Source organism: Orcinus orca, chromosome 3 (genome assembly GCF_937001465.1).
Source record: "Orcinus orca chromosome 3, mOrcOrc1.1, whole genome shotgun sequence".
NCBI classification, from domain to species: Eukaryota; Metazoa; Chordata; class Mammalia; order Artiodactyla; family Delphinidae; genus Orcinus; species Orcinus orca.
Genome location: NC_064561.1, coordinates 21,959,375 through 21,987,215, shown reverse-complemented (window position 1 = coordinate 21,987,215; position 27,841 = coordinate 21,959,375). Strand labels below are relative to the sequence as shown.

The window sequence follows — 27,841 nt, the reverse complement described above, 5'->3', positions numbered from 1 at the left end:
ATAATGCAAAGATGCCCAGTGTACGAGCACTGTACAGTGTGTGTGTGTGTGTGTGTGTGTGTGGTTTCAGGAAATAATAGTGTTTTTTTTTCTTCCAATAGGAACGAGAATGTTTTGAGGCTCAAGAGTCTAGGCACACACAGTTCAACGGATTTACTTTGGGTCATACGCCTGGTCTACCACCTAGATCTACTTTACCATTCTCCTAAATGTGGTCCAGAATAGCCACAGGCCATGAGTTCTAACAGATGTGATTTCCTCCTGTACTTATAACGACTGCTTCCATATTTCTTCCTCTTCTCTTACAAACTCTGAGTCCACAGTCTAATCCCCCACCCTCCTTGGGGTCAACTAACAAACCTATTTCATACTCTATTAATGATTCTTTCTTTTTTCATTTTTCCAAATATCTTTTCCAAAGCAGAGCTTATTAAATAAATTATTTCCCAGAACACTCAGAAATGATTGAATTAATCAGAAAGTTTTAAGTAGAATTCATTTCTGAGGAATACACGAATTTCTGGAAGGGGGCAAATCATGATGAGTTCCTAGACTCTTTTGCAAAATTTGGCAGTTCATAAAATAAATTAGAGGTTTCAGGTTGTTTCAATCTGTTTTCTGAGGAAACCTGTTTTCTGAGGTTTCAGAGGTTTCAACCTGTTTTCTGAGGAAAATAAAACAAAACAAAACATAGTAACTGCAAGCACTATAAACTCTTACAATTAATAAAGGTTCCAAGGTTTTTATTATCTTTATTTTATTTCTATTATAAATAATTATAAAATATAATGTACTATGAAAGTCCTTTTGTATTCATTAATTGTATTTATACTTAATAACCACTGGAGTTCCCTGATATTTAATTAGATTATTTATTTCTCATTTTGTTAGGTCAGATATCAGTATCTAAAAGATGAGTGGGGTAGCTGTAACTTCTACTAATGAAGACATTGAGTTTCTGGAGACATTTTCTCTAACCCGTTTTCCTTCAAGTGCTTTGCTTAAACTATTTTTCCAAAGTAAGATCAACTTTTTCAAAGCCTGAATTAGGGTAAGTTGAGACAAACGTATTTCATTTCAGATATCCAATGAAGAATATATTCTTAAAATTGCCAGCAGCAGTAAATGACATACAAACAGAGCAAACAGCACGCTGAGCCCCAGCAAGTCCACCTGTCCTTTGTGTGCATTCTTTTCGTCTTTCCCACAGTCTTTAGGTGTCGCTAAAGAGGCTCCTAATAAATTGTTATATAGTCTTAGTATTCCAAAAATTGCAAGGAGGAATCATCGATGTCAAGAATTCTTTGAAAAAACTACGTAAGAACCGAAGGTTGACACACTCTCTCTCTCTCTGAGTGTGGTTCCCAACAGGAAGCCAATGTGTACTGCATGCCTAGGCTTGAGTCTAAGCAATTATCTCTTGGCTAGAGTCAGGATGAGCAGAGATCCAAGTGTCATGGCTATATGACACTGAGAAGAAAGTGGCATTTGGTGGCTGAATCAAGCAAAACTCTGATCTTTGATTCATGGTGCTGTCTTGTATCCCGGGATGAGCTAAGAAGTTAGTGTGTTCCCTTTCATTTGTTGAAAGGAGCAGCCAAGTCTCTGTGGGTGATATTCTGTTAGGAACTGGAAAATTCACTACGCCAGAAATCCATGAAAGGATGCTCAACATCACTAATCATTAGAGAACTGTAAATGAAAACTACAATGAGGTATCACCTCATACCAGTTAAGAATGGGCATCATCAAAATATCTACAAACAAGAAATGCTGGAGAGGGTGTGGAGAAAGGGAACCCTCTTGCACTGTTGATGGGAATGTAAATTGATATGGCCACTATGGAGAACAGTATGGAGGTTCCTTAAAAAACTAAAAATAGAACTACCATACAACCCAACAATCCCACTACTGGGCATATACCTGGAGAAAACCACAATTCAGAAAGAGTCATGTACCGCAATGTTCACTGCAGCACGATTTACAATAGGTAGGACATGCAAGCAAACCTAAGTGTCGATCAACAGATGAAGGGAGAAAGAAGATGTGGCACATATATACAATGGAATATTACTCAGCCATAAAAAAATGAAATTGAGTTATTTGAAGTGAGGTGGATGGACCTAGAGTCTGACAGAGTGAAGTTAGTCAGAAAGAGAATAACAAATACCATATGCTAACACATATATATGGAATCTAAAAACAATAATGGTTCTGATTAACCTAGGGGCAGGACAGGAATAAAGACACAGATGTAAAGAATGGGCTTGAGGACATGGGGAAGGGGAAGGGGAAGCTGGGACGAAGTGAGAGATTGGCATGGACATATATACAGTACCAAAGGTAACATAACGAGTGGGAAGCAGCCTCAAAGCACAGGGAGATCAGCTCAGTGTTTTGTGATCTCCTAGAAAGGTGGGATGGGGATATTGGGAGGGAGACGCAAGAGCGAGGGGATATGAAGATATATGTATACGTATAGCTGATTCACTTTGTGATGCAGCAGAAACGAACACACCATTGTAAAGCAATTGTACTCCAATAAAGATTTAAAAAAAAAAAAAAAACACTTGCTGAACATGAGCTCTGTTACCAGAAATTTTGTATTGTTATTTCAACCAGTATCCAAATCTGGTAGAAATGTGCTTAAAACCTCCATGTATGAGACTCAAAGAAATAAAAGTGTCTTGCTGAAGTGTGGAAATCTGGCAAACAAGGGTGTCCGAAGCCATAGCATTGACTTCAAGTCCAGAGAACTTTCTATCTTTCGTTACAATGATGAAATTGGTGTTTTTCTCCCACCTCTTTCCCCTGTGTAATAGTTTAAGATTTCAGCCTTGTCAAATTTCTAAGTTAAAAATAAGCAATGGTGTTCTTTCCCTCATTCTTGAAATACAGTGCACCTCTATCAGTTGTTGTTGTTGTTGTTGTTGTTGCTATTTAGTAGTGCAGTGAACTCACTATAAGCCAAGAGGCAAAGGGTAGGCCCTATTCATTTCAATTTAAAGTGATCCTTAAGTGGAAATGTTTCTGATTTGTGGAGTTTTCCTCTTTTACTATAACTCCTTGCATTTTATTGACAGTTTATTAGGTCCATATAAACACTCTTACTCCTAACAGCTAAGCAGTTTGGCTTAAATCTAAGCTCCTCCAGTATCAAGCTGTGTAAGCCTAGGCAAGTCATTTAAACTTTCTGTGCATTGGTGTCCTCATCTGTAAAATGAGGATAATTTTAACACAGACCTTAGAAGGCTGTTTAAGAATTAAATACTGCAAACATTTATATATAGTACAAAATATTTATAAAGCACATAATGCTTAGATCATGTTAACTTGTATTCTAAAAAGAAGGCATTACCTGCTTTCAACAAATATATTTAATATGAATATATTATAAATGTATTAAATATTTATAAATATGCACATATATTACATATAAATGAAGTATATTTATAAATAAATGTATTAACATGTTTATACTATATAAAATATTTTATAATAGATATATATTTACTGTACTTATTATATATATACTTTACAATAAGTAAGATATATATAAAAGTAAGATATAGATACTGATATACAGATAAGGATATAGATACGGATATTGATGTCTTACAAGAGGAAAATCCTCTGTGGAGTAAACTGTATAGGGCACCCATGGCAACTTTCTAGGGTCCACGACAAATTTGCTTCTCTGCTTCATAAACTATAAACTGTGACTTTGGTGGCAGGGCCATTTGTCTCAGCGTGCAGTCTGTAGTCCATCACCATCAGAAACAGTTGAATCTTGTTAAATAAGCAGATTCCTAGGCCCCAAGCAAAACTATCAAATTGGAATCCCTGGGGATAAGGCTTGGCAAGTTGTATTTTTCATCAGAACCCAGTGATTGTTACACACACTTAAGTTTGAAACCTGCAGATTTTTTCCTTGTTCCTGCTCTGCCAGTTGCCTTGAGCAAGTCATATAACCTTTCTGTGCTTTGTTATTTGATGAAAACAAAACAAGAAAACCCAAAACCTTTGTTCTTGGAGATGGGGAGATCCACAATCTAAATGTGAATCTGCCACTTTCTCATGTGCCTTTGAGAAGAGCATACAAAGTTAGCCTTGTTTTTATCTATACAAGGTGGAAATATTAACGCCTGTTCAACCTAGTGCATGGATGTTATGAAGATAAAATGAGATTATAGAAGTGAGGAAAATTTGCAAATCTAAGGGTTATAAAGATGAGAGCATTTCTCTTCTCTGTAAAATAGAGAGAAAAATTTCACAGGTGTGTTATGAAGGCAAATAAGATTATTTAGAAAATGCTTTGAATTTGTTTTCAAGTTAGGTGTTTCTAAAATGAGAATATGACTTAGATGAATTACTTATAATCCTTTTAAGTTGTATTGTTTTACATTGGACAATAGCAATAATTTATCATGTGGTTCAGAATTCTCAAATGAAAAACATTATAAATATCGTTATGTTTCCCTTATAATTATATCCATAATTTCTAAATGCATAATAGTAAACCTCAATGGCGTTTTTTGGTATAATTGCCTGTTAATAGCACTGCAGTTTTCATGCAGACTGAAATCAAGGACAACCTAAAATGTTATTATAATTAATAATAGCTTGTGCTGATTAAATGATAAATCTTATTTGCACATTTTTCCACCCCCTTCCTGCCTGAGGTTGGCACAGGGCTGGAGGATAGTGGGTTCATTTATCAGCACGAGATCCAACCCAGCAACTAATTCTAATGTTTTCTAGAACTAAAAAGGACTCCTTGTTCTATTGTGCTAGTGATTAAAGCAGATTAGGTCAATATTCTAAGTCTCTTGTTTATGCCAGGAATTGACTCTTGATTCACAAAAGTCTTTTCTTTGAAAGTTAGTGTTTGCACAATGGAATCAAAAAAGTACTAGGAAGCTCAAAAATAGCAGTTGATGTCCTACCTACCTTGATATTATCAGCTGAGTCTCTAATTCCATATATTTTGCTGATGCAATTGTTGAAGGATCCCAAGGCAACAAGACAATTCAGGGTAGAAGTCTCAGGACACTCTCAGAATTCATCTGAGATAACGACTGCAGCTGGGGAACTAAAGGGCATTAGGACCTTGAAAGTTAATAGTACCACACTTGCCACTGATTTCATGTTCAAAAAAAAAATTGTTTTTCTTATCCTGAGTTCCATTTACCCTCCCACCCCACCCTATTCCTTCTCTTTTTTTCTATTTCCTTTTTACATTTTACTTCATCTTTTCCATTCTCTGTGGTTTCCTTTGCTGTGCCAAAGCTTTGAAGTTTCATTAGGTCCCATTTGGTTGTTTTTATTTCCATTGCTCTAGGAGGTGGGTCAAAAAGGATCTTGCTGTGATTTATGTCATGGAGTGTTCTGCCTATGTTTTCCTCTAAGAGTTATATAGCGTCTGGTCTTACATTTAGGTCTTTAATCCATTTTGAGTTTATTTTTGTGTATGGTGTTAAGGAGTGCTCTAATTTCATTCTTTTACATGTAGCTGTTCAGTTTTCCCAGCAGTACTTATTGAAGAGGCTGTCTTTTCTCCATTGTATATTCTCACCTCCTTTATCAAAGATAAGGTGACCATCTGTGGGTAGGTTTATCTCTGGGCTTTCTGTCCTGTTCCATTGATCTATATTCCTGTTTTTGTGCGAGTACCATACTGTCTTGATTACTGTAGCTTTGTAGTATAGTCTGAAGGAAAATATTTTTGATGTTTTTCTATTAGTAATTATGAGCCCTCTTAACTCAAATACACTTGAATTTATACTTTTTGATCGAAATTATCATTACTTTCGGATCACCCCAGTTAGAAATTCCAATGATATTGTCCAAGTTAATTTATCTTATAGAAAATTTAGGATGGCTGCCCATTTCTGGTGTAGTGAATTTTCCAGTTCCTAACAGAATATCACCCACAGAGACTTGGCTGCTCCTTTCAACAAATGAAAGGGAACACACTAACTTCTTAGCTCATCCCGGGATACAAGACAGCACCATGAATCAAAGATCAGAGTTTTGCTTGATTCAGCCACCAAATGCCACTTTCTTCTCAGTGTCATATAGCCATGACACTTGGATCTCTGCTCATCCTGACTCTAGCCAAGAGATAATTGCTTAGACTCAAGCCTAGGCATGCAGTACACATTGGCTTCCTGTTGGGAACCACACTCAGAGAGAGAGAGAGTGTGTCAACCTTCGGTTCTTACGTAGTTTTTTCAAAGAATTCTTGACATCGATGATTCCTCCTTGCAATTTTTGGAATACTAAGACTATATAACAATTTATTAGGAGCCTCTTTAGCGACACCTAAAGACTGTGGGAAAGACGAAAAGAATGCACACAAAGGACAGGTGGACTTGCTGGGGCTCAGCGTGCTGTTTGCTCTGTTTGTATGTCATTTACTGCTGCTGGCAATTTTAAGAATATATTCTTCATTGGATATCTGAAATGAAATACGTTTGTCTCAACTTACCCTAATTCAGGCTTTGAAAAAGTTGATCTTACTTTGGAAAAATAGTTTAAGCAAAGCACTTGAAGGAAAACGGGTTAGAGAAAATGTCTCCAGAAACTCAATGTCTTCATTAGTAGAAGTTACAGCTACCCCACTCATCTTTTAGATACTGATATCTGACCTAACAAAATGAGAAATAAATAATCTAATTAAATATCAGGGAACTCCAGTGGTTATTAAGTATAAATACAATTAATGAATACAAAAGGACTTTCATAGTACATTATATTTTATAATTATTTATAATAGAAATAAAATAAAGATAATAAAAACCTTGGAACCTTTATTAATTGTAAGAGTTTATAGTGCTTGCAGTTACTATGTTTTGTTTTGTTTTATTTTCCTCAGAAAACAGGTTGAAACCTCTGAAACCTCAGAAAACAGGTTTCCTCAGAAAACAGATTGAAACAACCTGAAACCTCTAATTTATTTTATGAACTGCCAAATTTTGCAAAAGAGTCTAGGAACTCATCATGATTTGCCCCCTTCCAGAAATTCGTGTATTCCTCAGAAATGAATTCTACTTAAAACTTTCTGATTAATTCAATCATTTCTGAGTGTTCTGGGAAATAATTTATTTAATAAGCTCTGCTTTGGAAAAGATATTTGGAAAAATGAAAAAAGAAAGAATCATTAATAGAGTATGAAATAGGTTTGTTAGTTGACCCCAAGGAGGGTGGGGGATTAGACTGTGGACTCAGAGTTTGTAAGAGAAGAGGAAGAAATATGGAAGCAGTCGTTATAAGTACAGGAGGAAATCACATCTGTTAGAACTCATGGCCTGTGGCTATTCTGGACCACATTTAGGAGAATGGTAAAGTAGATCTAGGTGGTAGACCAGGCGTATGACCCAAAGTAAATCCGTTGAACTGTGTGTGCCTAGACTCTTGAGCCTCAAAACATTCTCGTTCCTATTGGAAGAAAAAAAAACACTATTATTTCCTGAAACCACACACACACACACACACACACACACTGTACAGTGCTCGTACACTGGGCATCTTTGCATTATTAGGAATTGATGGTAGGAAGAGCATCATAGCTCGACAGAGTGGAGAAGTGTTTGTGAGAAGTGTTTGTGATAGAAAGGATTTTAGTACTTTAGAAGGCAAGTGTGATCACAGAATTCTTAAATCATGGCAAAGAACTCATTTCTTTTTTCCCTGTCAGACATTTGATATTTCAAAAATGAACAGCTCTTACATTTTTGCAGTTACAGCAAGGCCTTCTCATGACTGCCATGTCCTGGCTGCTGACCTTTGCTCCAGTGTCATCTGGTGTCACTTTCCACCTTGCTCGTCTCACTGCAGCTACTCTGTTCTTATTTTAGTTCTGTGCTCCGATCTCTTTTGCAACACCTAGCCTCACACTTTCCCCCAGAGGGAGAATCTTTCACTTTCTTTCTTTCCCTTTCTTTCCTTCCTTTCCTTTCTTTAACCTGCATGCCTTCCTACCAGCCTTTCTGTCTTCCTTTCTCTTTTCTTTTTCTTTATTCTATCTCTCAGCTCCTTTTGTAATTAGTCCCTTCTCACGTTTCTGTCCTGCCTGACATGTTTCTTACTTGGAGATACTTTTCCTGTGCACCTCATCTAAGATGGGTTCCCCCATATTACCCTCAGCTGTTAACTGCCTCAATATCTCATTTTCACTTAAGAAGTATTAAAATAAGAGTTTTTTATTCTGCACTCCTTTGATATTGATATTTACATCTATCAGAATAATTTAACTCTGGGACATGAATTCTTATGACTGTCTGAAAACATTCTGAGGGTGTATACTAAAGAGTTTCTATTTTTCAAAACTGTTCATGAATCATTTTAATAAGTAAAATGAAGACAAGAACTACACATTTTCATTCATTCCAATTTCCATAGAATTAATCGAACAAATGTTTTTTTCTCTGCAGAGAGATCAAGATGGTTTTCCTCCCAGATACTTTAATTTTCTATTCTTAGATTTGTATGTATATATCTTTGGGTGTGTATGTGTGTGTGTGTGTATATATATATATATGTATATATATACATATATATATATATATATGTAAAAACTGTATTTGCTCCCACTCAAATGTGGAAAGAATAAAATATGATGCTTTATTCCTCCATAAGTGTACTTCAGAAAACCTTAAACTTCCTAAGGGAATGTAATTCATTATGAGGTGAATACTCAGTGAAGTCATAGTTCACACTTACTATCAAGGTTATTCATCCCATCTCAAAGGGTGTTCCATCGTTTCCTTCCCAATGTAGACCCCCTCTAGGTGCACAGGGATACCTATCTGTGCCCAGAGATTTGACAAAGGGGCCTATGGTCTGCATGTTCTTCTCTTCCTAACTTACAATAAATTCTAGATTACCCATAAGTGATCTTATCTAGACTCTGAGTCATGGTTTCACATCTTGCTCTACCTGCTGCTGAAGTAGTTTAAAGCTGGTATAATTCATGGTCTTTTCAGAGTACAGTGGTTCCCTTTCTGCAGTAACTTGGCTCCATCTTGATTTTCTTTGCTTCAGATGCTCTGAGAGCATCTGAAATGCCTGCTTTCCAGGTCCTGGCATAGACTATTCATGTCAAGGCATCCATCCCATGGCTACATATTCCCTAACCATGGTGGTCTCAGCCTCCCCAGGAAGTTTAGCTCTCAATCCTCAGCAATTCCACTGGGGGGTACCAGGCCTTCTAGATCCCTCTCCAATCCTGTGCAGACCTGACAGTATCTCATGTCTACTCTCTTCTTAAACATATCAAGCCGCTCTCTTTCCTTAGCTATAAACAACAGCTAGCAAATCCTTTTCAGAGGGAAGAACTTTCAGGGTATTTAGCAAGTGAAGAGGCATCACCATGCAATTTAAAAAGCAGACCTTCAAAGCAAAATAATTTTCTAGGTACCTCTCTTGCAAGAAGAGGTTTTTTTAAAAGTTATATATAAATGACTGTGAGACCACTAACTAAAATACACATCTAATTAATATATATTTTTTAATCCAACACTGCCTTCTACTTTGTTAGGTACAAGATCCCTTGGAATTTTGAGATTCTGATATTGTTGTTGACATAGGGTATTAGATAAGTTTTTTCTAATAGAAAAAAAAATAAGTCAGCATTGAGACTTGAAGCTGAATAGTGACTGTGTTATTCTGTGCTGAACTTGCTCTATTTTTACCTGAGGTAACAAACTTCATGGCCAAGCCTTCATGGTAGAATGGGCACAAAGAAAGAAATTGGCTTACCAGTAAGAAGAGGTACTAGGAAAGTGTTTTAAATTTTGACATCTGGTATCATATATTATGTTTAGTTTGGACAGAGTAGTCTTTTTTTATTCACTATGACTGGCCTCACTGGTCAATTAATGACAGAAATAATTTAAAGAGGGGACTCATTTTAAAATGTTTGATGTAGATGTACTATTTTAACTGTCATTCACTTTATAATAATTTGAAGCAGGGCTACATTTACTGTTATTTGGTTTTTGTTTTATTTTGTTTCTTAACATGAATTTACTTATCTTGTATAAACTGTATTTATAATGCATTGTCTTTTATTTCCATGTTGTTTGTCTTTTTTAAGTGAAATGAGAACATAAATGTATTTGTAAAATGATCCAAGACTATAATCCTCATAGATTTTATATTCCTCTGCCTAATTTTTTAAATTTATGTTTTTCTATATATAATTCAAGACTTTGTTTGTAACCTGCTTAAGTATTTTGAAACCATTAAGCACAGACTTCAAAAGAACTGCTCTTTCCATGCTCATATTCCATTAGGTTATATAAATAACAAAGAAGTAATAAAAAGGACACTGGGGGAAAAAAATTGAGAAAAAGCACAAATTATTCTTGATAAAATGCAGCTTATGCGGTGGTGGCAGAAATGGGAGAGTATTAGACCATAATTTAGTATCCTGGTGCAGTCCTTGGTTGATGAACATAAGTTTTAAGTCTTGCAAAGAAAATTGGGATTCTTAGTTAACCCAATAGGTTAGTTAAATTGAGACCAGTTAAAAGGGCTTCTCCCATGTTTACACACATTTTATATAATCAGATCAATCATGCATGTATTTTGTATTTCTTTTCTTTTGTCTTTTAGCTTGGTTGAATTCAGTAGCCTTCTGGAGCCCCTTCTCCTGGACACCTACTCAACTATGTGTTGGGAAGACCAAGGTGAATAAGGACTGGACTCTGAATGCAGTGAGGGTCTAAAAGGGAGATAACAAACACTCATCCATGTTTTACGTAGTAAATCCCACCAAGCACAAAAACTAAAAGTACATCGTTTCACATATTAAAAAGAGGCCCCTATGTCATTTATTCTTATGCCAGTTTTTCTTCAGTATTTTATGTAAAATTTTACTTGATAATTTAGATCAAGTTTTAAAGATGTAAAAATATCTGGATAAAAGTATGTGCCCTTATCACTAATTGTCAGTCTACATCAGCTACTATTTATTTTAAAGTACTTCATTCCAGTGTGAGGAGGGTTACATTTAAATATTTCTCAGTCTCCTGTGATTTCTGATTCATATATGTAGCTCTGAAATACTGTGAGCAGGGTGCCATTCAATGCTTTTATGGAGTTTTTTTTTTTTTTTTTTTGCTCGTGAACTGCTATGTGCCAGATGCCCCATTCATAACATCTCTTAACTCTGATAATGAGTAGATGTCATTATTTTGCCTTCCAGCACTTCTGATCAATATCAGGCTAATATTATTTTCTCTCTGATTTTCCTTTATATTTTCAAAATTTATAGCAAACACAAAATGAAGTAATTATTTAATGTTTAACACAGTACAGTTTTTTTTTTTGACTGCCCTCTAAGTCCTTGCAACTAGGATCGACTTTATTACAAGTTTAAAAAATTATGAAAATATTTTAGCATAAATATTTATTTAGTGGTACCCTTAACAGTGAATTTATGAGTTTTTTAGGCCACTTTTCAAACTCATTTTAGTTTCAATTAAGATTTGGTGGAATATTTTTTAAACTCATATAGGAAAATATAAGGCTTAAAAAGGAAATGTAAGTCACATTCTTTAGAATTATCTTTCTGTTTATACCTAGTATTTCTTAGTTATCAGAATAAAATTGTGAGCCCAGTGCCTAACACATATTTGGCACTCAGAGAAGTGTATTAAATGAATGCATTCAAACTGAAATAACGTAACTGCTTAGTTAAGGCTTCTCTTGTTTTAGGTGTTTTTTTACAAGATTCTTTTCATTTTAAAAGAGATAATAGAGACTTTAGAAACTGAAAAGTAATGTTAATAGGAATCATAGCAATTAGCTCGTCTATCTTCTCCAATTTTCAGATGGAGCTGACAAAGCAATTAAGTGATTTAACCAATGGCAAGTTAAATAGACTTCAAACTTTCAGATGTATTATTAAGCCATGTAGTTAATTTGGTTCAAAGTTTTGATTTAACCAACATGTATTAAGTATGTGTAATGATGAAGGCACTCTAATGAGCGCCAAGCTTAAAAAAAAAAAAAGAAACACGAAATTCCTACCCAAAGTTTGTAAACTACGGACTAGTATTTGGGAACCACTGAAATTTGATTCTTAGGCTCAGGACTGGAGTCTGGGCGGGAGATACTGATTTGAGGGTCATTAGTATACACTTGTAATTGAACGCATGCAGTGAATGAGATCACACAAGAAGAGGAAATAAAACAAAAGAAATAGTAGAACTAGTGGATTCCTGGTGAAGACGTATTTATAAGATGATACAAAGAGAATCAAGGGGGAAAAGAGACATGTAAAAGGAGTGAGAATCAGATGATAAATGGTTCCTTGAAAATCAAGGGACAAAGAGAACCAGGTAGTAAATGATGGGAGGTTTCTTGTACCTTGCAGAAAACTCAATTGTGATGAAGACTTAAAAGACACTATTAAAATCAGACATTCAGCATCACTGGGGATTCTTGCAAAAGTGCTTTGCTACAAAGGGAGTAACACATGAGCCACAATGAAGATTGCAAATTCTTGGAAAGAAGGAAAGAGGAGGAAAGAAATAATACAAATAAAAGACCAGCATTTTCCAGAATGAGTTCTGCTATCTTCACAGGTTTTAGTAGCTATTACTTGAAAAATATAAAGGAGAGCGTTGGGATAGAGTTCACTTGTGAGATATCTTGAGGAAACAATTTAAAAAGTTAATTTTGCTGCAGGACTTCAGAAAATTTATTTGGCAAATGGGAATGGAGAATATCCAAAAGAGGGTATATTTGGTCATCAATTTTCTTTAAAAAAAAAAAAACACTTTTTGGGATTACTATTCTATATTAGTCACTTGGGAAATTTTGCTTTGGAATAAAAAGAAAAAGCCAAGATATTTAACACTAATAGAAAAAGAAAGAAGGGAAAGAAACAACAGGAATTCAAAAAAAATTCTCCAGCTTTATTAAGATATAATTGACATATAACATTGTGTAAGTTTAAGGTATACAATATGTTGATATGATACATTTATATATTGCAAAATGATCACTACCATAGTACTAGCTGACACCTCCATCATGTCACGTAACTACCATTTCTTTTTTGTGGTGAGAACATTTAAGGTCTACTCTTAGCAACTTTCAAGTATATTAAACAGTTTTATTAGCTAAAATCACCGTAAAGTAATTAGACCCAGAGAACTTATTCATCTTAAAACTGGAAGTTTGTACTCTTTGGCTGACATCTCCTGATTACCCCCAACCCCCTGCCTCTCGTAACCACCATTCTAGTCTCTGTTTCTATGAATTTGACTTCTTAAAAATTCCACATATAAGTGATATCCTACAGTATTTGTCTTTCTCCAACTTACTTCAGTTAGCATGATGCCCTCAAAGTCCACCCATGTGATAGGTTGAAAGAAACCTTGTTTGTGTTGAGGTGTGAATCCCTTCTACTCCAGGATAAGTTTGATTAGATTTGAAAGCCCAAATATTGGAATTTCAATATGTTTAAAGTTTCAGTGCAAATAAAGACCTTCTGAAGTCAAGTGTACACTCAGATAGTGACAGAGCCATGCAACAGAATTTCTATTCGTTTGTGTTTTCTTCACAAAGACATCCAGGAAAGATGCATCAAAGGGAAAGCCTAGCAGAAAATCTTAAACCAAAATAATTGGTAAGGCTGATTAAGAGAGGAGAAAGCATGAAGCAAAGAAACTTAGTAAGTACTTTTTTCCAGGTTTATTTCGATATAAATGATATATAACATTGGGTAAATTTAAGGTGTACAACATGTTGATTTGATACGCGTATATATTGCAAAGTAATTACTACCATAACATTAGCTAATACCTGAATCATGTAGCATAATTTCCATTTATTTTTTGTGGTGAGAATATTTAAGATATACTCTCTTAGCAACTTTCAAGTATATAATACAGTATTATTAACGTAAATTACTATACTGTACATTAGACTCCCCAGAACCTATTTATCTTATAACTAGAAGTTTATAACCTTTGACCAACATATCACTTCTCTGCCACCTCCCAGCTCCTGGTAACCACCCTTTTTTTCTCTGTTTCTACAAGTTTCATGAATTTTGGGTTTTGTTTGTTTGGGTTTTTTTAGATTCCATATGTAAATGAGATATACAATATTTGTCTTTCAGTGTCAGGCTTATTTCATTTAGCATAGTGCCCTCAAGTTCTATCCATGTTGTCACAAATGGCAAGGTGTCTTTCTCATGGCTGAATAATATGTACATATGTATATGCACCCCCCCACCTCATCTTTATTCATTCATCTGCTGAGGAACACTTAGGTTGTTTCCATATCTTGGTTATTGTGAATAATGCTGCAATGAACATGAGAGTGCAGATATCTCTCCCACGATCCTGTTCTCATTTCCTTTGTATGTATACCCAGAAATGGGATTGCTGGATCATGTAGTAGTTTTATTTTTAATGTTTTGAGGAACCCTCTTAGTTTTCCATAGTGGCTGCACCAAGTTACATTCTCACCAATGGTGCAGGAGAGTTCCTTTTCTCTACATCTTCACCAACACTTGTTGTTTCTCGTCTTTCTGATAATAGTCATCTTGACAGGTATGAGATGGTATCTCATTGTGGTTTTGCATTTTTCCGGTGATTACTGATGTTGAGGACTTTTTCATGTACCTGTTTGCCTGTATACTTTGAAAAAAATAAAGAAGATTGAAATCATATCAAAAGCCTTTTCGCACCACAGTTGCATAAAACTAAAAGTTTTCCTAGTTTCCTAGTTTCTCCTAGTTTACCAGGAGAAAACTGAAAAATTAACCAATATGTGGAGATTAAACAGCATGCTACTGAACAACCAGTGGGTCAAGGAAGAAATCAAAAGAGAAATCAAAACCATTTCTTGAGACAAATAAAAATGAAAATACAATATACCAAAACTTATGGAATGCATCTAAAGCAGTTCTAAGAGGGAAGTTTTTCGTGATAAATACCTACATGAAGAAAAAAGAAAGATCTCAAATAAACAACCTAATTTTACAACTCAAAGAACTAGAAAAAGAAGAACAAACTATGACCAAAGTTAGTGGGAGGAAAGAAATAAAGATCAGTGCAGAAATGAATGAATGAGAGACTAAAAAGAAAATAGAAAAGATCCCTGAAACTTGAGTTTTTTTGAAAAGATAAACAAAACACACAGACCTTTAGCTAGACTTATCAAGAAAATAGGATTCAAATAAACAAAATTATAAATGAAAGAGGGTACATTACACCTAGATACCACACAAATGGAAAGGAATATGAGAAACTACTATGAACAATTATGCACCAACAAATGGACAAAACTAGAAGAGATGAACACATTCTTAGTAAGTACTTCTACTGGTCTTACATTCCTGCTCATTTTCTGGCATTCCAAAATCTTATTGGAAATTTTGGACATAAACATCCTTAGAAGAATCCACTGGTTAACAAAGAAAATTTTGTTTCATACTTAAAATTTTCTTTTCAATTCATAACTGGTTTTCTGTATGTGAGACATATTGTTTTCTTATATCAAGTGAATGCTGTCGGGAGTGATCTTCCATCACTTGTTCCTGTTTCTGGAACGTGGCTTGCTCTGTGGCTTGGCATTTTGGAGCTGTCCCTTTTAGACAAGTCTTGAATAAACCATCTTCTCACATAATTTGGCAGAAGCAAAATGGCATCCTCATGTAAAATGTCACCTGCTCTAGATTGGCATTATCCTTGAGATTATAAGTATTCGAATAATGCTCTAAGATTCCTCTCTGTTTATCTCAGAAATATTACTCCCTGATGGTTTCTAAGAGGATAGATTTGGTTATTTTATTAGGTCAAACTTTAATCCTTGATAGAGAGCAAAATATTTTAAAAATGGAGCCTAGGACAGATAAAGTTTGATTTAGTAATTAAACATTAGCGCTGGAAAGGAAAATAGAGTTCATTGAATTCAGTGATTAGTGAGATGACTCTAGAAGAATTTCTGTTTCAGTACCATTGTGCACAAAGAAGGTAAGCTAAATTAGGGTTTTTGGTTCCTTGGTTTTCTCCCCTCATAGCATTTCTTTGGGTTTCTTTTTACATTGTGTTCTTCTTTAGTAGATTAACATTTTATTTTAAAACAATAATTTAATATAAATATTTCATATTGAAAAGCTGGAAAATTAGTTTTTAAGGGATTAAATGATTTTCCCAAGTCATAACTCTACTAAAAGATACAATGGGAACTAGGACCATGGTTTCTTGTGTTTTAGTGCTTTTTGATTTTTATTTCATGTTTTTGTTCTATTAAAGATCTAAGAACCCAATTGGAATTCCATAATAGGACATGATGGCTTAAAAAAAAATAGAAAGAATGAAAGAAAAGAGTTATAAAGAGAATTAAAACCATCAATAATTATTCTTGCCTACTGCATTTTTCCTTCAAATAATTATTTCTTCACCTGTTTATATTCTTAATACTGTATGTGATAAAGAATTTAAATAATAAAATAAAAATTTCCCCAAAATGTATTCATCTCGATCAGGGTTTCTCAACCTCAGCACTAAAATTTTGGAGTGACACATTTTTTTGTTATTTGCTGTCCTATGCATTGTATAATGTTTAGCAGCATCCTTGGCCTCAACCCACCAGATACATGGAGATATGACAGTCTTTTACTCAGTCATGATAATCAGAAATGTCTCAGAGAATGCCAAATATCCACCAGAGACAATACTACCCCTGGTTGAGAACGATTGATCTAAATAATGTACAGTCTAGATCCAAACTGAGACACCAAACTGAAGATAATCTTACCATATGTTAGCTATTGTGAGTAGACATTTGTTCCAAGATTTTAAGCAGTCCATTGTGATATTTTAGATATTCTAAGGAAAACAATCGTGGCTGTAAGAAGTGAGGCAGGTGTGGGAGTCAAGCCTTAATGTAAGCAGGTGAAGTGGGCTGCATGAGCTTTGACTATGTGCTTGGTGGGTGTGGAGAGTCCACAAAAATATTTAATATTCTAATTTAATTGAACTCAGTTCTTGTTAACTTTTTGTATTATGTGACCCTACATGTAATAGGCAAAAAGAGTTAAATATTTGTCTTTGATGGCTGGACAAGGCAGTCAGACTCTAGAGTAGAGTATGATGATGGTGATGGGGATTTTAAGCTTGCCACTTTGATGTCCAGATGTGTCTTAGAATGGAAGATGGAAAAAGTCATGAGGAGAGGGCTATCTTGAGGACTAGCTTTCCCTAGTTACAATAAAAGGGAATTATTTTTTGTTTTTTTGTTGTTTTTTTTACTTTGTATTAGTGAACAGCTATTAATCCCAGTGTGGAATTGTTCCTCTATCACCCACATAGTTCTCTTGAGTCTCTCAGCACAGTGTCTGATCACTTCCTGGTGTAAAGCATGACTCAGCTTTGCCCAACTAGATTACTTTCATGCTATTTTCTGTGCTTGTTCTATGGTCATTGGCATAGAGGTAACTATTACTTTAGCAGTTTGACCTGTAATGATTTTATAAAGTAGCTGGGACAGTGATTATCTTGCCTGTCAATGCAAAGAGCCTAGCCACAACAGGAGAGAACTAAGCCACCAAGCAAAAAGATACAAAGGCAAACAGACCCTGAACGATAAAGCACCTCAAGACTTCTTTAATCACCTGGATCCAGCCGTATCTGAAGCTCAGGTTGCCCCTTGGACATCCAGCTACATGAGTCAACAAAGTAACTTTTTTTTTTTTTTGCTTCATCTAGTTTGTGTTAGGTTTCCATCACTTACAGTTGAAAGAGGTCTGCTGAGTATGGAGAATATTCCCATTGAGCAAATGTGAGCAAGGAATTGCAAATGCATAGAAATAAAATGACAGCTATACAGATGAAAGACTAACACGAAACAACAAGAAAAGCCCCTTGAACTTTAATGCAGGAATAATGAACAAATAAAGAGTATGTGTGAGCTATCTCACAAAAACCTGTTCTTCAAGGAGAAGCAAGGCATCAGAGAAAAATGACCTCATAACAGATTGAAATAGAGACGATAATGGAGGAAAAAAATGTCCAGAATCAAACCAGAGAGTGTGTCCTTCTATTCACATACTGTTTGCAAATTCTAATGATGGAGGACCAGTAATTGAGTTCACCTGTGTAAGAACTGCATCATTCATTTATTCAGCCAACATTTACAAATTATCAACCAAGAGGGAAGGATTCCTAGTTGTTAAACACCAAGTCTCTGAACTTCAGTCTTTATCCGAGATGTAAGTCTAGGGAGGGGAAAAAAAATTCAAGAAACCATGAATAGTATAAAAGCTATTGTAGGCAAGTGCAGAGTGAGACAGACAATTCACTCTATTACTTATGGCTTCTTCAATTGTAAGTGACAGAAAAAGGAATTCAAACTAGCTTAAGTAGGAAAAAAAATTTGCATGAGGTTGCATTCAGGTTTGAACTCCTGAGTCCATGCACAGCTGGACTCAGGAGTTCAAAGCATGGCACCTGAATTCTATCTCCTTCTCTACCTCTTAATTTTGTTTGCTTCTGAGTTGTCTTTCCACATTGTTGCAAAGAAGACAATTAGCAGACCTGGGTTAATGTCATTAGAGGTCATGACTCCAAAGGTAAAGTTACCTCTTTTCCTCACATGACATTTATTGACTCTACTTTAGTCTTAGGCCCATTTCTGGAGCAATCTCTGTATCTAAGAGGATGTGCCTCAGCCTTGTCCATGTACCACTTCTGCAGCTGGGTGCTGGGACCATGATACTGACAGACCCACCAAGATAAGTTGAAGTGAGAGTTACTGAAAGGAAAAGAAGCTATGTAGTCAGTACCATTTATGATGATGATGGTTATGATGATAACCTTCATCATCATTATTCTAGACGACATTCAGTCTCCTAACACATCCTGGGTGGGACCTAGAAGTTGTCATGTCACATCTGAGCTAACTATTAAAGAGTAAGTATTTGTATGACTACTGTTGGTTAAGATGAAAAACAAGAGGATGCATTAGTGTAGAGGATTCAGTGTAATTATGCAGGCATGCTTTAGCAAAATTCACTAATGTCCAAATATACACAAATTGTCATCTACCATTTATTGAGTACTGATTATGTGCCAGGCATTTGCTAAGTAAGCTCTTTAATTTGATCATCTCATTTAATTCTCCCAAATTTTACAAGGTAAATATTACTCTCTTTCTCAAATTGCAAATAATGCTCAGCGAGGTGAAATAATTTACTTAATTAGCAAGTGGTAGAGTTTGGATTGAAACACAGGAAGTGTGAAACAAGAGCTTGGATATTTAATACGACTTTGTACTTAGGGGGACCATACATCTCAGTTTATGCCTCTTGTCCTGATACAATTATTAATTGCATCCCCTTCTACTTCAAAACATGTTCAGATTTTGACAATAAATTATATAACATGAACACTGCCTCCTTCATGGATATGTTTGAACTCCCATGTATTTTATATACTTGTCTTTCATTCAGAATGATTTTAATAATCTTTTATTTTAGGAGAAGAGCTTCATATTTACAAAGAAGGTGCAAAGATAGTACAGAGAGTTCTGATATCCCCACACCCACTTTCCCTTATTATTAGCACCTTATATTAATTTGTCACAATTAATGACAATATTGATACATTATTATTAACTAAAGTTCATACTTTATTCATATTTCCTTAGTTTTCACTTAGTGTATTTTTTCTGTTACAGGATCCCATCCAGGATATCACATTATGTTTAGTCATCATGTCTCCTTAGGCTCCTCTTAACTGTGCCAGTTTCTCAGGCTTTCCTTGTTTTTGATGACATTGGCCCTTTTGCGAAGTACTGGCCAGGTGTTTTGTAGAATGTCTCCCAACTGGGATTTCTCTGATGTTTTCCTCACAATTATAATGGGGTTATGGGTTTGGGGGAGGAGATCACAGAGGTAAAGTGCCAATTTTATCACATAACATCAAGGGTATATACTATCAATGTGGCTTATCATTCTTGATATTAACCTTGATCACCTGGCTGAGGTAGTGTTTGACGTGTTTCTCCATTGTAAAGTTACTCTTGTAAAATGGTTGTTAACCTTTTCAAGTTATGTTTATATGGAGAACATGCACACATTTTAAGTGTGTGAATCCATGACTTTTGACAGATATATTTACCCATGTAACCACTATCCCTTTCAAGATGTAGAACATTTCTGTCAGCCTTCTAAAGTTGTTTTAACTTGTCTTAATTTAATCTTTTGATTTCATAGAGTCCCTAAAGAATCCTTTCAGTTATGATTGAGTCAGAAGTGCCCCAACTCTTAGCAGACATATCACAATTTTGAGCTGCTCTCAAAATAAATAACCAGATTCTTAACTATGTTTGACTCTATCAGGTTACCTTTTATAGACTGGCCATCTCTCCATATATCTTTCCTGACTGGAATAACTAGGTAATGCAGACTTACCATCCCATGGACTTGAAACCTTGTCCTATAGGTAAGAACACCAGGATGAACAAGCCTCAGAAAGGGAGACTTAACGAAAAATCACAAGGAACCAATCTTTATAACTGCTAAAGCGTGACAGGATGTGAAGAAGGCTGACATGACTGTGACAAATCTGGCTTAGAGAAGACTATTGTGGATAATATCATGGGATACCACCGCATTTTATATTCAGAGATTTCTAAGAGTGGACCTGAAGTAGGAGCAAGACAGGTATGGTCTTAACATCCTAAGTAAGACATTATCAGTATTCGAAAGAGGTTTCTAAAGCACTTTTATCAATTCCTTTTTTAAAGTATTAGTTATAATATTCATCACTGTTGGACTTATAGGGAAATAATGTTTTACAAGAAGCAACATAAATATAAGTGTAAAAGTTCATGAGGCGGCATCATGCAAGTTATTTTATCAAAACTTATATAAAAATCATGGCATATAATTAGAGCTGAAAGAAATGTTAAATCTCAGAGAGCCACAAAAAAAAAAACCTCTTCAGTTTATAGATAATAAAAATGGATGAGTTGAAAAATTTGCCCAGATAATTGGATCTTAACCTTATATATAAACTTTATTGTGGTATAGTTTACATAAACAAAAGTATATGCATATTAAATATATGATTGATGAGCTTATAAAATATAAACTAAGCATAAAACTTTATATACTAAAACCCACCACAAATTAGATATATAACATTTTCATCACCCTGGAAAGGTACCTTATACCCCTGTTTACTCAATCCATCCCCTATTCTCAGACCCAGGCTGATCTGCTCTCACTACATATTAACTTTGACTTTTCTAGAATTTCATATAAAAGATGTCATATTGCATACACTGTCTTTTGTCTTTCTTCCTTTGCTTCCTATAACATTTTTGAGATATATCTGTTTAGTGTATATTAGTTGTTCCCTTTTATAGCTGAGTAGTATTCCATTGTATGGATATACCACTTGTATTTATCCTTTTGATGGGCATTTGGGTTGTTTCCATTTTATAGTTATTTTGAATAACACCACTATAAACATTTATACAGAAATACCTGTGGATTGTTATTTCCTTGGGTAGAAGTGGAAATGTTGGGTTGAATGGTAAGTGTATGTTTACCTTTATGAGAGACTGAGAAAGACTTTTCTAAAGTGGTTGCACCGTTTTGCATTCTGACCAGCAGTGTATAAAAGTACTAGTTCTGCTGTATCCTTTCTAAGACTCACAATGGTCAGTCTTTTTCATTTTAACCTTTGTAATAGGTAGTGGGATCTCACTTTGGTTTTAATTTGCTTATCCCTGAAAACTAATGGTGCTGAACATCTCTTCATGTGCCTACTGCCTTTTGTGTATCTTCTTGAGTGAACATATACTTTTTCTGTATGTGTGTGTAGTATATAACCTTCCTTATGTACAAGTTCTTTGTAAAATATATGTTTTGTGAAATTTTCACCATTTCTGCTTCCTTCTCCCCTATTTTCTGAACGAGTCTCTGTAAGATTGACATTTTTCCTTAGATTGTTGATCACATTCACCAAGGAATGCCATCTGGACCTAGAATTTTCTTTGTGGGAAGGATTTTTTATAGTTACTTTATCTTATTCAAACAGCTTTGTTGAGATGAATTTTACTTATAAAATCCACTAATTTCAAGGATACAATTTAGTAATTTTTAGTAACTACCAAATTATACAACCATCAACATGAATCAGTTTTAGAATATTTTTATTACCCTAATAAGATCTCTCATGCCCATTTCCAGTTTATCCCCATTCCCACCACCAGCCCCAGGCATGGGAAGGTTTTTCACTGTAAAGGAAATGTAACAAACATAAACCTTTTAGATTTTTTTCTTTCTTTTTGAGTCAATTTCGGTAAGTTGTGCCTTTCAATGAATTTGTCCATTTCACTTAGTTATCAATTTTTTGATATAAAATTTTCATGACATTTCCTTATTTTCCTTTCCATGAGTCTAGGGTCTAGAGTGATGCTTTTTCTTTTTATATTGGCCATTTCTCTCTTCTTTCTTTTTTTCTTAATCTGTCCAGCTTAGACATTTTCAGTTTTACTGGTCTTTACAAGGAACAGCTTTTGGTATTATTGGGTTTTATCTCTTTTTGCTCTTTTCTATTTTATTGAGTTATACTTTTTATTCTTTCTTTTTACTTTGAGTTTAATGTATTTTACTTTTTTAGTTTCAAATGCAAAGTTTAGATGATTGAATTAAATGTATATTTTCTTTTCTACTATATGGCTTTAAGCTATAAATCTCTCCCTAAGAACTGCTTTAGATAGAGTCAACAGATTTTGACAGGCTGTTATTGTTATCAGTCATTAAAAATATATTCTTATTTATCTGGATTTTTTTTTTTTTTTTTTTTTTTTTTGCGGTACGCGGGCCTCTCACTGTTGTGGCCTCTCCCGTTGCGGAGCACAGGCTCCGGACGCACAGGCTCAGGGGCCATGGCTCATGGGTCTAGCCACTCCGTGGCATGTGGGATCTCCCTGGACCGGGGCATGAACCTGTGTCCCCTGCATTGGCAGGTGGACTCTCAACCACCGCGCCACCAGGGAAGCCCCTACCTGGATTTTTAAAAAAATTGTGAGTTAAGTGTGTTTAAATATCAAATACTAGGGGATTTTCTAGATATTTTGTTATTGATTTTCAAGTTAATACCATTGTTATCAGAATGAGTTCAATAATTTTAAGTGTATTGAAACTTGTTTATGGAACAATATATGGTCTATCTTGAACAATGTTCAAGTTTGTCTTCTGCAGTGTGCAACTGCTGTTACACAGATACAGTGAATTTCAAACAATGTATTTTTCAGCCCTACACATTCCATTTATTTTTATATTTTTCACTTCTCTCCTCATTGGGTTCATGTTTCCCTCAAATTCTTGAACATATTTACACTAGCTGTTTATATTTATTTCCTATTGCTGTGACACAACTACCACACATTTAGTGACTTAAAACAATACTCATTTATCTCACAGATCTTTAGGTACTCAAGTATGGGCGGCTTGGCTGGGATCTCTCCTGAGGCTCTTCTTACAGAACTGAAGTCAGAGTGTCAGCCAGGCTGAGCTGTTATCTGGAAGCTCTGGGAAAAATCCGTGTCCAAGGTTATTCACCTTGTCAGTAGAATTCAGTTACTTACAACTGTAGGGACGACGTCCTTGTCTTCTCTTGCCATTATCCAGGGGCCAGACAGCTTCTAGGGCCACTCTCAGACCCTTCCAGATGGCTCCTTCCCTCTCAGCAATAGAGAACCTCCTTCATGTTGAATCCTTCTCACACTTAGGATCTCTCTGACATACTCTTTTGTGACCAGCCAAAGAAAAGTCTTATTTTAAGGACTTACATGGTTAGGTTAGGCTCACCTGGAGAATCTCTCTCAAAGCCAACCAATTAATAACCTCAACTACACCTGCAAAATCCCATTCACTATATAATTATGGGGGCTATTTTAGAATTCTGTCACACTGTTTTTTTTTTGTATTTGTGCTGATTCTAAAATCTGTCATTTCTAGATCTGTTTTTATTGACGAGTTTTTCCTCCTGCCTTTTCACATGCCTCATAATTTTTATTGGATTCTGTACAGTGTAAAAATAATGTGATTGTGTCTTCATTTCACTCTCTTCCTTTAAAAAGCATTGAATCTTGTTTTAGCAGATGTTAGGTTACTTGCAGGTCAGCTAGATCCTTTCCAGGTTGGTTTTTAAGACTTTTTCCAGTGAGTATTTAGCCCTGCTATTAAAGTGTAACCTTTCTGGGTCTCTACTAATTTGTCCGAGTCTTCAGAAAGATTTCTCCCCTCCAGAGGGTTAGCACTTCAGTGTCTCCCAGTGCTGTGTGAGCTCTGTTACAGTTCCCTAATAGTTGTTATTTTCCTAGGGTCCCATATCCTCATCCTATGTTTTCCCAGTTTAGTGTTGAGCCAAAATTCGAGGGACTACCATACATATTTCTAGCCCTCTTTCTCTGTGTACCTCCTGTCTATCTTGTACTCTTGCCTGCAAGTTGCAGCTTCCTGAGTCTCTCTGAACTCTGTTTTCTCAAATTAGCCCATTGACCATGCTCAGCTTGGGTCTGAAAAGTGGCACCAGGCAGGAACATTCATAGGTCTTGCCTCATTTGTTCCCCCTCCTTTGGGGAACACAGTCCTGAGCTCTTAGCTGCCCAGTGTCTTAAAAGGGTTGTTTAAGTTATTCTAATTTTCTAATGATTAGCTTTGAGAGGAAAATTCTGGGGCCAATTACTCCATAATGGCTAGAAGCAGGAGTCCTCAATTGAGATTGATTGACTGAATGAATGTCTACAAGAGCTTACCTGCTACCTTCTCCCCACAGAAATGAGACTTGATCCCACTTCCGATTTTATTTTAATGGGGTGGAGGGTTGAGGAACTGAAGAATCAAAATCATTATATGATAGGGACTTCCCTGGTGGTGCAGTGGTTAAGAATCCACCTGCCAATGCAGGGGACACGGGTTCGATCCCTGGTCCAGGAAGATCCCACATGCCCCGGAGCAACTAAGCCCGTGCGCCGCAACTACTGAGCCTGTGCTCTAGAGCCCGTGAGCCACAACTACTGAAGCCCGCACGCATAGAGCCCATGCTCCACAACAAAAGAAGCCACCACAGTGAGAAGCCAGCACACTGCAATGGAGAGTAGCCCCTGCTTGCCGTAACTAGAGAAAGCCTGCACACAGCAACGAAGACCCAACACAGTCAAAAATAAATAAAATAAAAAATAATTTTTAAAATGCTGTGAATTCACAACACAATGATAAAAAAATTTTTTTTAATCATTGTAAGATAAATAACTTGCATGGGGAAGGTACTAGTATCAACTTACGTTAAATAATTTCAAAGCAGATACGATCATGAGAAATGGGCCCACATCACAAAGAATCACGATATGCAAAGAATATGAGTAATTACCCTAAGGAATATTGTTTGAATATTAAATGAGATGTGAATATTAAAAAATGATAGATGGTCTAAAATTCCATTTAATTCGATTAGTGGAATTAAGCATGGTAGATGGTCTCGTAAGACATTCCCCAGAGAGAACTTTCCAATAATTTAAACATTTTATGTTCAGTTGTTCACTGGACATACCCAGAACGTGATTCATCCAAGAGGAATAGTTCTGGAAACACTGCTGATAGGGATTAGTGTCTAATACATAGACAGACAACAGAGTACAATAGTTAAAAGTGTTGTTGCTGAGATTAGACATGGGTATGAGCTCTGTTTCTGCACCCAAGAGCTAGGTGGCAGAGGGGTTGAAACATAGATTTTGAAGATAGAGTTCCTGACTTCAAATTGAGCTCTGTGCTTCCTAGCTTTATGTCCTTGGCAAGTCTCTTAAGAACACTGTATCTCAATTTCTTCATCTGAAAAATAGGGGTGATGAATAATAATACCTGCCTTTTATATGTTGGGGATGAGATAAATCCTTAGTTTATTATGCGGATTAAATAAATCAACATGTGTAAACCATTCAAGCAGTACCTGGGGCATAGTAAGTTCCAGATAAGTGTTAGCTATTATAATAATTTCTTGTCTACAATTAGGATAATAATAAAAATAGTAACTCTTTCATAAATACAGATGTCAGTGCCATTTGGAATAGTCTCTATAACAATTTCTGTCTCCACATTTACTGTGTTTCAGCAAATTTACCTAACAGATGGTGAGTGGGCAATTTTTAAAGGGGCAGTTTTTAAAGAGCGGAGAGGGAAGGAATAGAGACAGGCACATACTATATTTGAAGTTACCTCCACGTGTATTTTATGTATGTATACGCATACAATTAAGAAGTCTTTGGATGTTTTATCTTCAAGAATAATTCAGATACTGGATTACTTGAATATCATAAACATTTAGGGTTTAACAGATTCGTTACATATAGACGTTGTATCATGGATTGAAAAGACCATAGCCAGCGGGCAGCAGCGGGCAGCAGCGGGCAGCAGCGGGCGGAGCGACCGAGCGGCGGCGAGGGCTGGGCGCCGGGTGCAGGGGTCCGTGCTTCCTCGCGGTGGAAGGCTGGGGTTCGCCAGAGACGCCGGGTTGCTCCGCGTTGCCAGGTTACCGAGCGCGTGCCCCCCGCCCGCTCTTCCGTCCGGGCCGCCCTCGGCGCCGCCTGAGCCGCGGCGCGTGCTGCGTGGGGCGCCGGGTCCGCGGAAGCCTGGGTCGGGGGCTGCGTGAGGGACTCTCGTCGCGCGTGGACGCTGCGCGAGCGCGCGGGGGACGTAGGGCGCCGACCTGGGGCTCCCCGGCGCTCCGGCTCCGCTCAGGGCGCCCGCTCAGGGGCCTCCGGCGCGAGGCCCCCTTCGTGGTAAAGATGGCGGCGCCCAGGCGGGCCGCGCCGAGGTGAGCTGGAGCTGGGCCCGGAGAGGGGTGAGTCAGCCACGCCCAGGACTTGGACCCCGGGCTCGTCTCCCGTCTCCCGGGGAGCGGCGGGTGAGTGGGTGCGGCCGCGCGTAGGTTCCTCTCGTGGGGTGGTCAGCTCTTCGTGCGTCCGCAGACTTCTGTCGTCTGATAGTCAGATCTGGGGTGGCCCAGGTTGGAGGCGAGGGTGCTTGATTGGGGAAACCTGAGGGGTTTAAGGACTCTGTTGGGATCGTTTCAGACCCCAGCAAGAAGCTGAGCAAGTTTTCTCCTCTGTTCCCGGCTAAGTTTTCTCTCTTCTCTGAAGACGCCAGCTTTTCTGAATCACCTTGTTCCCCGGGGGGATACAGTTGGTGGTTCTGACCGTGGAACGTAGGACCCGGCGCGGGGAAGCCTGAGCTGGTTCTAGTTACTTTGTTTGCAAAGCACTTGTCTTGTCTTTGGAATCTTTGTGTATATAACCAACGTTGGGAAGAGCCAGCGTTTTCTCCTCCAAAACACTGCGAGGGGTAACTTTATACGTAAGAAACAAGTGGGCGTTCACATCCATCTCTTTTCCAACCACTGAGTTTTGGTTGTGTTTCCTTTCTTTAAGTTTGTCTCGTTTTGAACTGATAACAAAACAAACAAACAAAAAAACCATAGCCAGTTACGCAAAGTATATACTCTAGTCTCAGTCCTGCCATTAATTAGCTATGTTACCTTAAGTCATTTAATTTTTCTAGGCCTCATTTTTCTCATGTGATGTTTTTTCTTTGGAAAAGTATAGTTTCTCGAAGTCGCTAATCTCTGTGTCATAGTTCAGCTTGGAGAAAACCTGTTCTTATCCAAACTCCATGACATTGTATTTCCAGCTCCAACTTTGGACTTTGAGTGAGTTGGGGGCAACTTTTTAAGGATATTTTCACACAGCTTTTTTAGTTAATATCAGTCTAGCTGACTTGTCATACTCAGACTTTCTC

General features: G+C 36.6%; 1 protein-coding gene and 1 pseudogene across 1 annotated transcript in view; both read left to right on the top strand.

The window, feature by feature from the left end:
* The window catches only part of LOC125963839 (UDP-N-acetylglucosamine--peptide N-acetylglucosaminyltransferase 110 kDa subunit-like), a 302,450-nt gene that overhangs the window by 243,855 nt on the left and 30,754 nt on the right, over window positions 1-27,841 (top strand). The gene's annotated exons all lie outside the window — the stretch shown is intronic.
* LOC125963836 (UDP-N-acetylglucosamine--peptide N-acetylglucosaminyltransferase 110 kDa subunit-like) overlaps window positions 26,665-27,841 on the top strand; it is a 31,760-nt pseudogene continuing 30,583 nt past the window's right edge.